The following is an 11,067-nucleotide window of genomic DNA, read 5'->3' as shown; positions in this document are numbered from 1 at the left end:
GTAAGAAGTTACTTTTGGCCATCATCATCATCATCATCATCATCATCATCATCATCATCATCATCATCTTTATATTCTGCCCTGTGTCGTTGCATCCCATTGTGACATACAAGTAAAACCAATTTAACAGTTTTAAACAGTATGAACTGTAAGAGAGCCATAATCTCACAATATTTTTTTAGCACTTAGCTGTAGGCCATTTAAAATGTGACAAAATAGAAGAGACTGACTGCCAGCAAAGCCAAAAATATAGTCTGCCAGGAAACAGTGGGGGAGGGAAGGGAGGGAAGAAGCTGCATGTTCAATTGAGACTTTAATGTTATGAAACATACTTCAAAATTTAGGAATAGAAGGACCTTGGATGAGACAAATATACCGCTCTCAAAAAATGATATCCATTAGCATAAACAAATCAGAAAGCACAAAGAGCAGTTACATACTACATGATCTATTTTAAAACAATCATGTTCAAAACATGGCAAAATTACTCAAGAAATAAATTCTTTCAGATCTTTGACTCTCCAATATTGTCTCAACAAAGGTCTTTGCACTTACATTTTACCTGCAGTCACATAGGATGCTACACAATATGTCCTAGTGTTTGATCAATAGCTGGTGGATTACTAAGTCATATGTTGCTCACCTACTACACAAGAACACACAATGAGACAAAAAATGCTGTTTGAGATGGGCGTACAATGACCAGCTGAGTAAATAATGTACTTAATCCATTTCCATCCACACAACCATTTCCATGAATACAAATTTGCAGAAATATGAATATATCTGCCATTCAAATAGGCAGATGGCATCTGTTGGAATCTTAATTCTGCAAAGACCTTCTTCAAGGATGGCTAGCTGATACCTTAGAGCTTGATGATATTTTTCTTTATTGGCAACAAGTTGCCAAGAAGAAAGGTTATTATTAATAATATCTCTTCAGAAATGAATGGAATTGCTTAATTTCTTGGTTAAAGCTCGATAAAAAAGCAAGCATAGCCTCCTCCTGTATAGAGACTGAATGCAATTCGGTCTTCATATCTTGCCTTTGCCCATCACTTTCCAAATTCAGTTCAGTCTTCAGTCCACCATTTCATTGTTTCTGCACCAGGAATGTGCATTTCTGCCTGGCAAGGGGCTAGACTGGATGGCCCTTGTGATCTCTTCCAACTCTATTATTCTATAGGTACTGAAATGTAGTTTTATTCACTCTAGATTCAATATTATGCAGACCAGTGTTTTACCCTCAAAAAGGCTGCAGGTGTACCTAGTGAAAGGTCTAGCATTTTCTTTATGAATCTATTCTGGATTACTTCTGGATAAACTCCAAAGTGAATATCACAAAGAGGAGAATGATGAGAATTATGTAATCTATTATTATAGTATTTCAGTTGCAAGTGACAAAAGGGACCTGTAGGATTTCTTGCCTCAGGTCCCTACACCTTGGTTAGGAAGGGGAAATCACATCACTGGGGATCCTTCAGAAATGGTCCCAGTGCTTTAACTTTCCCTGAAACATAGCTTAGGCTAGAAACCAACAAAATTGTCCAAAAATTTTCACTAGGAGGAATTTGGTGGAAATGCAATCTGAGACTTCATGTACATGATAAGGTTTCTTGTGTTACCCTGAAGGATGCTTCAGATAAAGTACCTTATCTAAAAGACTATTGTTATGACAGTTGATGAAGGAAACTGCCTTTGGGATAAATAAATGTATTTTCTGGACATAGGTAAATGTCTGAACAGTGGAAGAAAACCCTTAACCCTCTTTTATTAACACAGCTAATCCTTTAAGAAAAAAAATATCCATCCACAGTGAACTCTTTGTTCCTTAAGGATTATCACCTTGACAACCATATTGATTTTTTTTTTTGCAGCAACCAGTGCATTAAAACAAATTAAGAGGGCTTATAACTACTATGTAAGTGCCTATATGCATTCTGAGATGGGAATCTAAAAATGCAGGGCCCACTTTATTATTCTGGTCTCATTAATTTGGAGTAAATGGCTTCCCCTCATTGTAGAAATGAGTAAAACTGGATGACATCACTACTACACAGATACATGTAATTCCAGAATAGCGGTGTCCACTACTTAAATTTTATAGTGCAGTCATCTATAGTGCATGAGAGGATTTAGTTGTCTCCCCTTCTTTTCTTTTTTTCCCACCCTTCTGGACCCTGGAAGACCTAGTGGAAACAGCAAGGCATGTGGTCATCTTTAAGGTTTGCTGTTGTTGATCTCCAGGTTGATATTAATGAACCAACAGGATGCACCACTATTGGTGCCTGAATTGTTGACATTTTTCTAAGTCAATAAGAATTACAAGTTCTTTTCTTCCACCTTTTAAGAGAGGGATTTGTATGGTTAAAACCTTCAAATAGAAGATACCTCACATTTCAAAAGTGACCTGTTCCCTAAAGAAGTTATCATCTGTAGAGAGCTGTATAGAAATGGTTCTTTGATGAGCTTCATTCATTTGTGATTTGTTTGTTTGTGTGTGATTTACAAGCTGTGGATATGACAGGTAAGTGGCTCATGAATGCATAGGTTAATATATGTCTACTTATCACTGTATGGTTTATTTTAAAAGAGCACAAATTCTCTTGAACTAGAACAGTGTTACAATGCCTGTAATGAGAGAATGTCATGAGGAACAAGGAAAATAGACATGTTTGTGACATCACAGCATGAAGACCTAAACTATAGTCCTAATGCCTGGAACATTTTGATCTGTTCTTTTTTTAATATGACAAAATGAGCAGTTTCCCAACCAAAGGAACCAGAGTATCAGCTCCCTCTCTCAACTTTGCCATTCCCCAAACTTCAACTTCATTTGCAATTCTGTATGTTGATACATTTTCACCAAATGTATATTTCTTTGAATGTACATGTTTTCAAGAAAAACATTATTGCTGTAAGTTTTTATTCTCTTGTATTTTAAATTGTTCTAATTGATTTTGTTCTAAGTCACAGAGGGTCAATATGAGCAAGGAAGGAAGGAGGGAAGAAATAAACTCACACAGAGGAATCAACAGGGGAAAAACACACACATATAATCTATCCTGACATTTAAAATGCCCTTTTGAACTATTTAATGATGGAGGGAGATTTCGTTGAATATGCTTAAAAGAAAGGTCGGAAAATAATTCTAATGGATCTGAATGTCTTTAAAGTGGTTTTACCCCTGTTGAGACTTACTGCAGTAAAATTTACCACTTGCCTCAGGAATGTGTATATTTACAGCGCTCACAGAAAACCATGTGTAATTATGAAAATGCAAAGGGCTAAAATTCACACAACTGAAATTTTAAAAAATACAAATGCATAGAAAAATATACATAGCATTTCCCTCATATATACATTTCCCCATTGACTGAAATATGTGAAAACACACAGCAATTGGGGGGGGGGGCTGTTATGTATTAAGAAAAATGTACATATAAAATGTCTGTAGAAGGGGAAAAATCATAATAATGTGTGAGATTTTCTGTGGAAAAAATAATTTAAAAATCTCACAACCTAATATGGAACAAGGGCATGCAGAATCTGCGAGTGTAGTTTGCACAAGCGCAATAAAGTTGAAACTGAAAGATAATCAGATCAGTAGTTAGTGGTAGCTAGATGCCCACTTTTGTGTTATTTAGTTGTATTGTTCTTTTAATTTAAAAGCTGCTTTTGTCCCAACTTTGGAGGAAAAGCCAAACAACAACAACAAAAACAAAAGCAATAATAATGTTCATTGTTGTAAGAGATGCATCTCTCAGCATTTGAAGACAAAAAAGAGTTGAAATAGAAAGAAGCCCATGCCTCATTCCTACACCAGCAACACTTCCTAGCAGCAAGACTACCTACAAATAAAATAGGTAATTACAATTTTATTTTGGAATAATAAAATGGGAACCATGTGCACAATTTCTTTGTAATAAATTAAAGTGAACACAGTGGACATTAAATGAAAAAAGTCAGCATGCATGAGATTGGGCTCCTTGAACATTCATTAGAAGATGATCTGGAAATATGTGAATCTGGTTCTACTGGTAAAACCAAGGAGATCTGCCTGAGGAAGCATTTTGGCTAAGAGGCTAGTTGACAACCAGATCCAAACTCCTCTCTGCTCTTTGAAGGAAGCGGACAAGTGTGGTCAATACAATGACTAAAGAAACAATAACAGAATATTAGAGTAGCAACAGCGTTTCTACCATTAGGCCTCTTCCCCTGCCATTGCTTTGCTCAAAATTCCATGATCCCATCTCTAATCTTATATTTTCTAACATATTTTCTCTACTGACAATGTAGTGTTTTAAAATGTGATGTTATGAAAAATGTCATATCTGTCATTGGAGAATCCATCTACAAATCTTTCTGCAATTAAACAAATGATTTGTTTCAGAGGTATTGCCCATAACTGTACCATACTATTAGAACTCTTTCTCCATGGTCAAATTTTATTACAGCTACCTTGTCTGTAAAACATATTCTTCTTCTTCTCCTTCCTTTCCCTAGATATCTGGCCCATTCTCAGCATTTTTTCTTAGTGTTCACACTCTCTCCTTGTTCTCTTTCTGATTAGTTTTTTCTTCAGAGGATGAAACCTTATAGCCATTTGCAATTGTTTTGTGAAAAGAGCTGTATTAGCTTTTTCTTATATAGAAATAACTTTTCCCAGCTATGTCCACCTGTGAGCAGTAATACAATGCCCAAAAATAGCTTAACTTCTTCATGAAAGGTTAATAGGAAAATCAAACTGTTATAGTTTCTTTATTACTGTAGTTGTACTTGACTCCCTCGTCCCTGACCCCAAATATCATTAGCAATAGTTATTTGAGCTGATTCAAGTACAGTTTTGTTTTGTATGCTTCTTTTATGTAACTTAAGTCAAAACACATGTAAACAAAATTCTTGTCAGGCATATTATCTATTCTATAGCACTGTTACACTCAAGAAACTGCATCATCTGTAAACATTTTTACAGAATAGAAGAGAAAGCCTTTTCCTCAGTCAGCAAACAGAAATAACTACTTTAGGACTGGAAATAGTGCTTTTATACTGATTTGGCTAAATTATAAAGTCCCAGAGGGACAGAGCACAATTAAAAATAAATAAATTGGAGAAGAGTCATATTTTTAACCTTTCAGGCTGCTGCTGTGCCACAGATACTGTACATATTGGCAGATATTGTCTTATTTGTAAAGCAAAACTGTTCTTACTAATTTAAATTTTCCTGTTCCTTCAAGTTTACAAATGAAATTTCTCAAAACTTCATACTTACATATACAACAGGATGGGTAATAACAATAAATAATAATAAAACTTTATTTGTATCCCGCTTTTCTGCTACAGGGCAATCCAAGTAGCTTACATATTAAAACAGCACCAATATACAATACATGATACGTATACGATACATTATCTACCTCCCCCTTAAAAAAGAATTAAACATAATACAATTAAAATTGATAGTTTTGTTGTAACTGTGTTGTCGTCATTTTGGCTTATGGTTTGTTAACTGTAATAAAGGCTTTGATTGATTGAACTAAAATTGATATATTAAAATAGAGTATTGTCAACAGACCAATAATCCAATGGGCATAGTGGTGGCATACTACATCAGAGGGGGAGAATTTATTCATAGCTGAGTCATTCTATTCAGGGAAGGCCTGCCGGAAGAGATCCATCTTAACAGCTTTTTTAAAGCTGTCTAAGCATGTGATTTGACGAATCTCTTCCGGCAAGCCATTACACAGTCTGGGAGCAATGAAGAAAATATCCTCTGGGAGGTTGCACTACACTCCAGTTTCAGAACGGCAGTGCCTTGTTCTCTGCCCCCTGAGGGCTCCACAAAGGCACAGCATGACATTATGGCTGCCACTTTAGGCACTTCCTTCCTTCCTTTCTGCATGCTATTTTAGCTGGTGCAGAACCCCCTCAAATTTGCATGAAGGTTTTTTTTCAACCGAAAAAATGATTTTAGGCCATTTTAAAAGCAGTAATATGACCTGAATAACATTTCAGATGAATTCAAGGACAATGTAAAAACCAGATTTCAACTATTGAATATAATCAGCTGGGAACCTGAAGAACTGTGGACAGACGTCAAAGACATAATTAAGGATGAATGCAACAACAATGTTTATTCATTAGCCCATGGGCCATCTCAAAATACAGCAAATACAACAAAAACTATATTACACTCTGTATAAAAACTCTATATAAATGGTTAAATAAAAAGGATATAAAAATAAATGAGTAAAAATATAAATACAATAGACAAAAATATGTTAAATAAGTATAATGAAGGTGAATTTATACATCATATTTCTTCATCACCCCTACATTTTACCCCAATCAACCCCACATATGAAAATCTCAGATGAATCATTGCTTAAATACAGAGCTGTCATGAGAGAAATTTTTATTCTTAACCATTCATAAAATATGTTGTTCTAATATGGGTATACCGACGCATTGTTTGCTTAATACAGGGTCCGAGATACAAATCTCTTACCCGCTGATACAATTTGCACTTAAATAGTATATGTGCTATATCTTTAATTTCATGCTCTCCACAAATACAGGCTCACTCAATATAAGGGGTGCCATTAAATTTCCCATATCTTACCATAGTGTCAAGCTCAAGTAAATGCCTCCCTAAGGTGTTTTGGCATTTGTATTCTTAAATAGTTAGCTATTTGAAAGGTCTGTTTATATCAGCTCAGCCATTTTAGGTTGCCTACCTTAAGAAGTGTGGCTATATCCTTTTGAGCCTCAATATCCAAGATTATTGTGCCCTTTTTACTTGATCACTAAATGTACAAGTTACAGGGAGACAACAACTGGTAAAGTTTGTTAGTTACATAGTCCAAGAAGACTGTGGATGTGATTTTAACTGTTCTAAAAGACACATTCTTGGAAGTAGATTGAATAGATTTCTATTTTGGTTGTAACTGCCAAACTGCCAGACCCCAAACTTCTGCTGCATATAAAAGCATAGGTGTAACCTTGGCTTTATATACTTTAATTATTGGGGTTAATGTGCCAGGATAATTGTGTGCTTTAAGTTTAAGTATAAGATTAATGTGTGCCTTTGCTCTGAGTGAAATTCTTTGATGATGATAGGACCAAGATCCATTCTCAGAGAAAATTACTCCGAGATAAGAAAAGGTATTCACTTGTTCTATTACCCCTCCCTCTAATTACCTTCTATATCTCTGCTGTCTTTTTCCAAACACCACTATGTTTAACTTAGATTTATTGATGGTTAGAAAATCATCCTGGCAATAAGAGCTAAGTCTTCTTAACAGTCTATGAAGACCAACTTCTGAATATGATAACAACATCATATCATCAGCATAAAGCAAAATATTACAAGATGTGTTTAAGACTTTGGGCATATTGAATGCAAAGTCCTTCAATTCCCCTGGCAGATTAATATACAGATTAAATAACATTGGTGCTAATAAACACCATTGTCTTACCACTTTTGTGTATCAATCCTATTTGTCATGGCACCATTTATCCCAAATTGCACTGTCAAACATGTGCCTGTATATAAGGCTTTAATCAATAACAACAATCTCGATTCAGTTGTAAAGGTGATCAATTTGTTCCAAAGTATTTCTCTATTCACTGTATCAAAAGCTGCAGAAAGGTCGATAAAAGCAGCACATAAATGTTTCCCTTTGCTGGGATATTTGGCAATCATGTTATTTAGAATAAAACAGATATCAATGGTGGATTGATTTTGCCTAAAGCTTGCTTGTTCTTCTGTTAAAATGCCCTTTTCAGACATTCCAAGTCTGTTCAAGAGGAACTTGGAGTAAATTTTGGCAACAATATCTATTAAACGAATAGGTCTACAATTACTAGGCTCCTTATTGTTCCCTTTTTTATACATGGGAACCACTATATATATATTGTGGATTTGTAGTTGGTTGACACACCAAACCGAAAGGGTGCTCACCAATGGCTTCATTCCATCCTGCAGAGACAGCTAGAAGTGGCTAACAGGGTTCTGTCCTGGGCCAGTGCAATTCAAAATCTTTATTAATGACTTGGATGATGGAATAGTGGCATGGATATAAAATTTGCAAATGATGCTAAATTAGGAAGGTAGCCAATATACTGGAGGACAGGATTAGAATTCAAAATGACTTTAACAAATGGTAGAGTTGGACCAAATCTAACAAAATGAATTTCAATAGGGAAAAAAATGTAAGTTATTACATTCAGGCAAAAAAATAAATTAAAAAAACCCAAAAGCCTTGTATATAAGTTAGGGGGACACCTGGCTTGGAAGCAATACATGTGAAAAGGATCTAGCAATCTTAGAGGCTGTACAGACAGCCCAGTAAGGGATGGCTCTGTGCTGCGCCTGGAAGCACTGGGTTGGGGATGTGGCAATCACATGCCATGCTCCCAACCCAGTGTAAAAAGAAGCTGTGAAACATGGCTCCTATTTGCACCATAGAAAGGATGTCATAATTGCCCCAGTGCGGTGTCATGATGCACCTCGTGATCAGCACTGTTTGCGTAAGGACATCATCATGGGGCATGGCCCTACTGCAGCCCTCGTTCAGGTGCAGGTTGGCATAAAGTACTGGTCTGTACACCCTCTTAATGGACCAGAGGCTGAACATTAATCAGCAATGTGATGCAGCAGCTAAGAAAGCTAATGTAATGCTAGGCTGCATCAATAGGAGTGTAGTGTCTAGATTGAGGGAAATATTAGTTCCACTTTATTCTGCTTTGGGCAGACCTCACCTGGAATATTGTGTCCAGTTCTGGGCACCACAGTTCATAAAAGGATGTTGACAAACAGGAGCATGTACAGAGGAGGGTAACCAAAATAGTGAAGAATCTCAAAGCCTTGACCTATGGGGAGCTTGGTATGTTTAGTCTGGAGAGGAGAGTGGTTAAGGTGACATGATAGCCATGTTTAAATATTTGAAGAGATGTCATATTGAGAATGGAATAAGCTTATTTCTGCTGCTCTAGAAACTAGGACACATAGCAATGGATTCAAACTACAGGGGAAAATATTCCACCTAAACATTAGGAAGAACTTCCTGACAGTAAGAGATGTTTGACAGTGGAATCCACTGCCCTGGAGAGTGATGGAGTCTCCTTCTTTAAAGGTTTACAAACAGAGGCTGGATGACCATTTGATGGGAGTGCTTTGATTGTGCCTTCATCCATGGCAGAGCATTGGACTGGATGGCTCTTGTGGTCTCTTCCAACTCTCTGATTCTATTATTCTTTCTACTCCCTTCATGTCTAATAATTCCTGTTAGTCACCAGACTTCATCATCACAAGCCCAAAGCCATATTTTCTCACAAAGCAAACCTTTAGGTCACTATATTGCCTCACTAAAAGGGAAGTTCAGATGCTTGGCTTAATTACTTGTGGGGGGTTTTCTGTATGCTAAAATGGCCACATATCTCCCTTCTTACCTGCCAGGTGTTTGGCGTTGAGTACAAGATATTTAGAATGCCTGTAGAGATGAAGATTCATACAATGAAGTCTGGATTGACATCTTTATGTTGGAACTCTAAGAGTTTGATTGCCTGCCTAAATCTTTTAGTAGACAATATCTTGAGATTTATATAAAAATACAAGGAAATAAGAGAACATTGTTATGTGGTGGTATACATTTGGCAACCACAGAAATAGACTAAACTGAAGATGAAAACAAGTGTCATCAAGCAGGATTTCATATCTACTTACATCTACCAAATAGAAAGATAAGGGACATTAGGAATTGCTTATGCAGACAGTAAATGGGCTAGAGCATGGATACTGCAGTTATCCAGATTCTGAAAAGAATGCCATCTTGTCAGTTGAGAATTGTTTTATTTCTTGTACTTAAGAAAAAAATAGCTAAAATTCTAGTCAATAATAATAATAATAAGCATTTTAATGGAAGCATTATCTCTGGTAGCAAGATCTGCTTCAATTTGAACTAACTCCCCTGGGAAAGAGAAGGATATTTAAGTGCCGGTAATATTATAAAATGTAAGATAGCAGTTGGAGGGGAGGTTAATCCAGTCATTTGAATGCCTGATTATTGTAGTATGAAATTTGCTTAACTACTCACTTCTTAAAATATGGATGTAAAGAATATTTGAAAATATTCATAAATTGTTTAAGGGGCTCTCAGGGATGGACAAGAATCTTTGCAAATTGGGAGTTTTTCTGCACAAATATTTTTTACACATTCCTTTGCAGGAAGCCATATTTTATGCACAGAATACAGGCTTTCCTATGCAAGAAATTCTGTTTTCTTGGTAAGAAACTTTTTATTTTATTTTATGTGCAAATAGACCCCATTAACATGCCAGCATAAGTTTGAGATTGTAAATAATCTTTGAAAACTGCACAATTTTCTACAGTTTCATTTAATTTAGGAAGAAAATTGTAACATTTTTGTTTCTTGTATTGGAGAACATAATGTACAAAGATTTTTATGTTACAACACCACCTTATTTATCCAACATTTAGATCAGATCAAATTGATTTCTTTATGTGCAAATAAACACACAATATTATCATTCTTCTGAGTAAAATTATGCCTTTATCCTTTTCACCACCAATGCCTCCAGTGTTATAGACACATATCCTACATATATAATTGAAAAATACCTTCAGAGTACCCTAAAAGTTAGGAACACAATGAACACACTGTCATAAAAGATGAATTTGTTCTTATCAGTTTAATATCTGATATGTCCTCTATTTGAGGACTATATATTAAATGGGTTTTGGAGCTGGGTGATGGAATAGGAGCTTGCTCCATCCACTCCATGCATCAACCTGGTATTGCAGTGTCTCTAGGAATGGTGCAGGAAAAAAATGAAACATTATGTTTCACTCCAATTAAAAATGAGTCAGAAAAGGAGTGGTAAACAAAAATCTGTCATATGTTCACAGGAATATAAATATCTTAATCCAATGCTTAAAGGATAAGAATGTTGCTGTTATATGAGTGTCCTTGCATGAGATATTCCTCAAATGGAATGCTACTATGGAGAAATTTCTGTTTACAGTCAATATTATGCTACTATGAG

The 11,067-nt window shown here is 35.8% G+C and overlaps 1 pseudogene; it reads left to right on the top strand.

The window, feature by feature from the left end:
• Nucleotides 1-10,638: 10,638 nt before the first annotated feature.
• Nucleotides 10,639-10,850, top strand: LOC149319087 (U2 spliceosomal RNA; annotated as a pseudogene).
• The last annotated feature ends 217 nt before the right edge of the window (nt 10,851-11,067 follow it).

Source organism: Sceloporus occidentalis, unplaced genomic scaffold (genome assembly GCF_023333645.1).
Source record: "Sceloporus occidentalis isolate IW3139 unplaced genomic scaffold, rSceOcc1.0.p SCAF_2, whole genome shotgun sequence".
Lineage (NCBI taxonomy): Eukaryota > Metazoa > Chordata > Lepidosauria > Squamata > Phrynosomatidae > Sceloporus > Sceloporus occidentalis.
The sequence above is the reverse complement of the archived record's forward strand: the minus strand, read 5'-3'. Positions and strand labels throughout refer to the sequence as shown.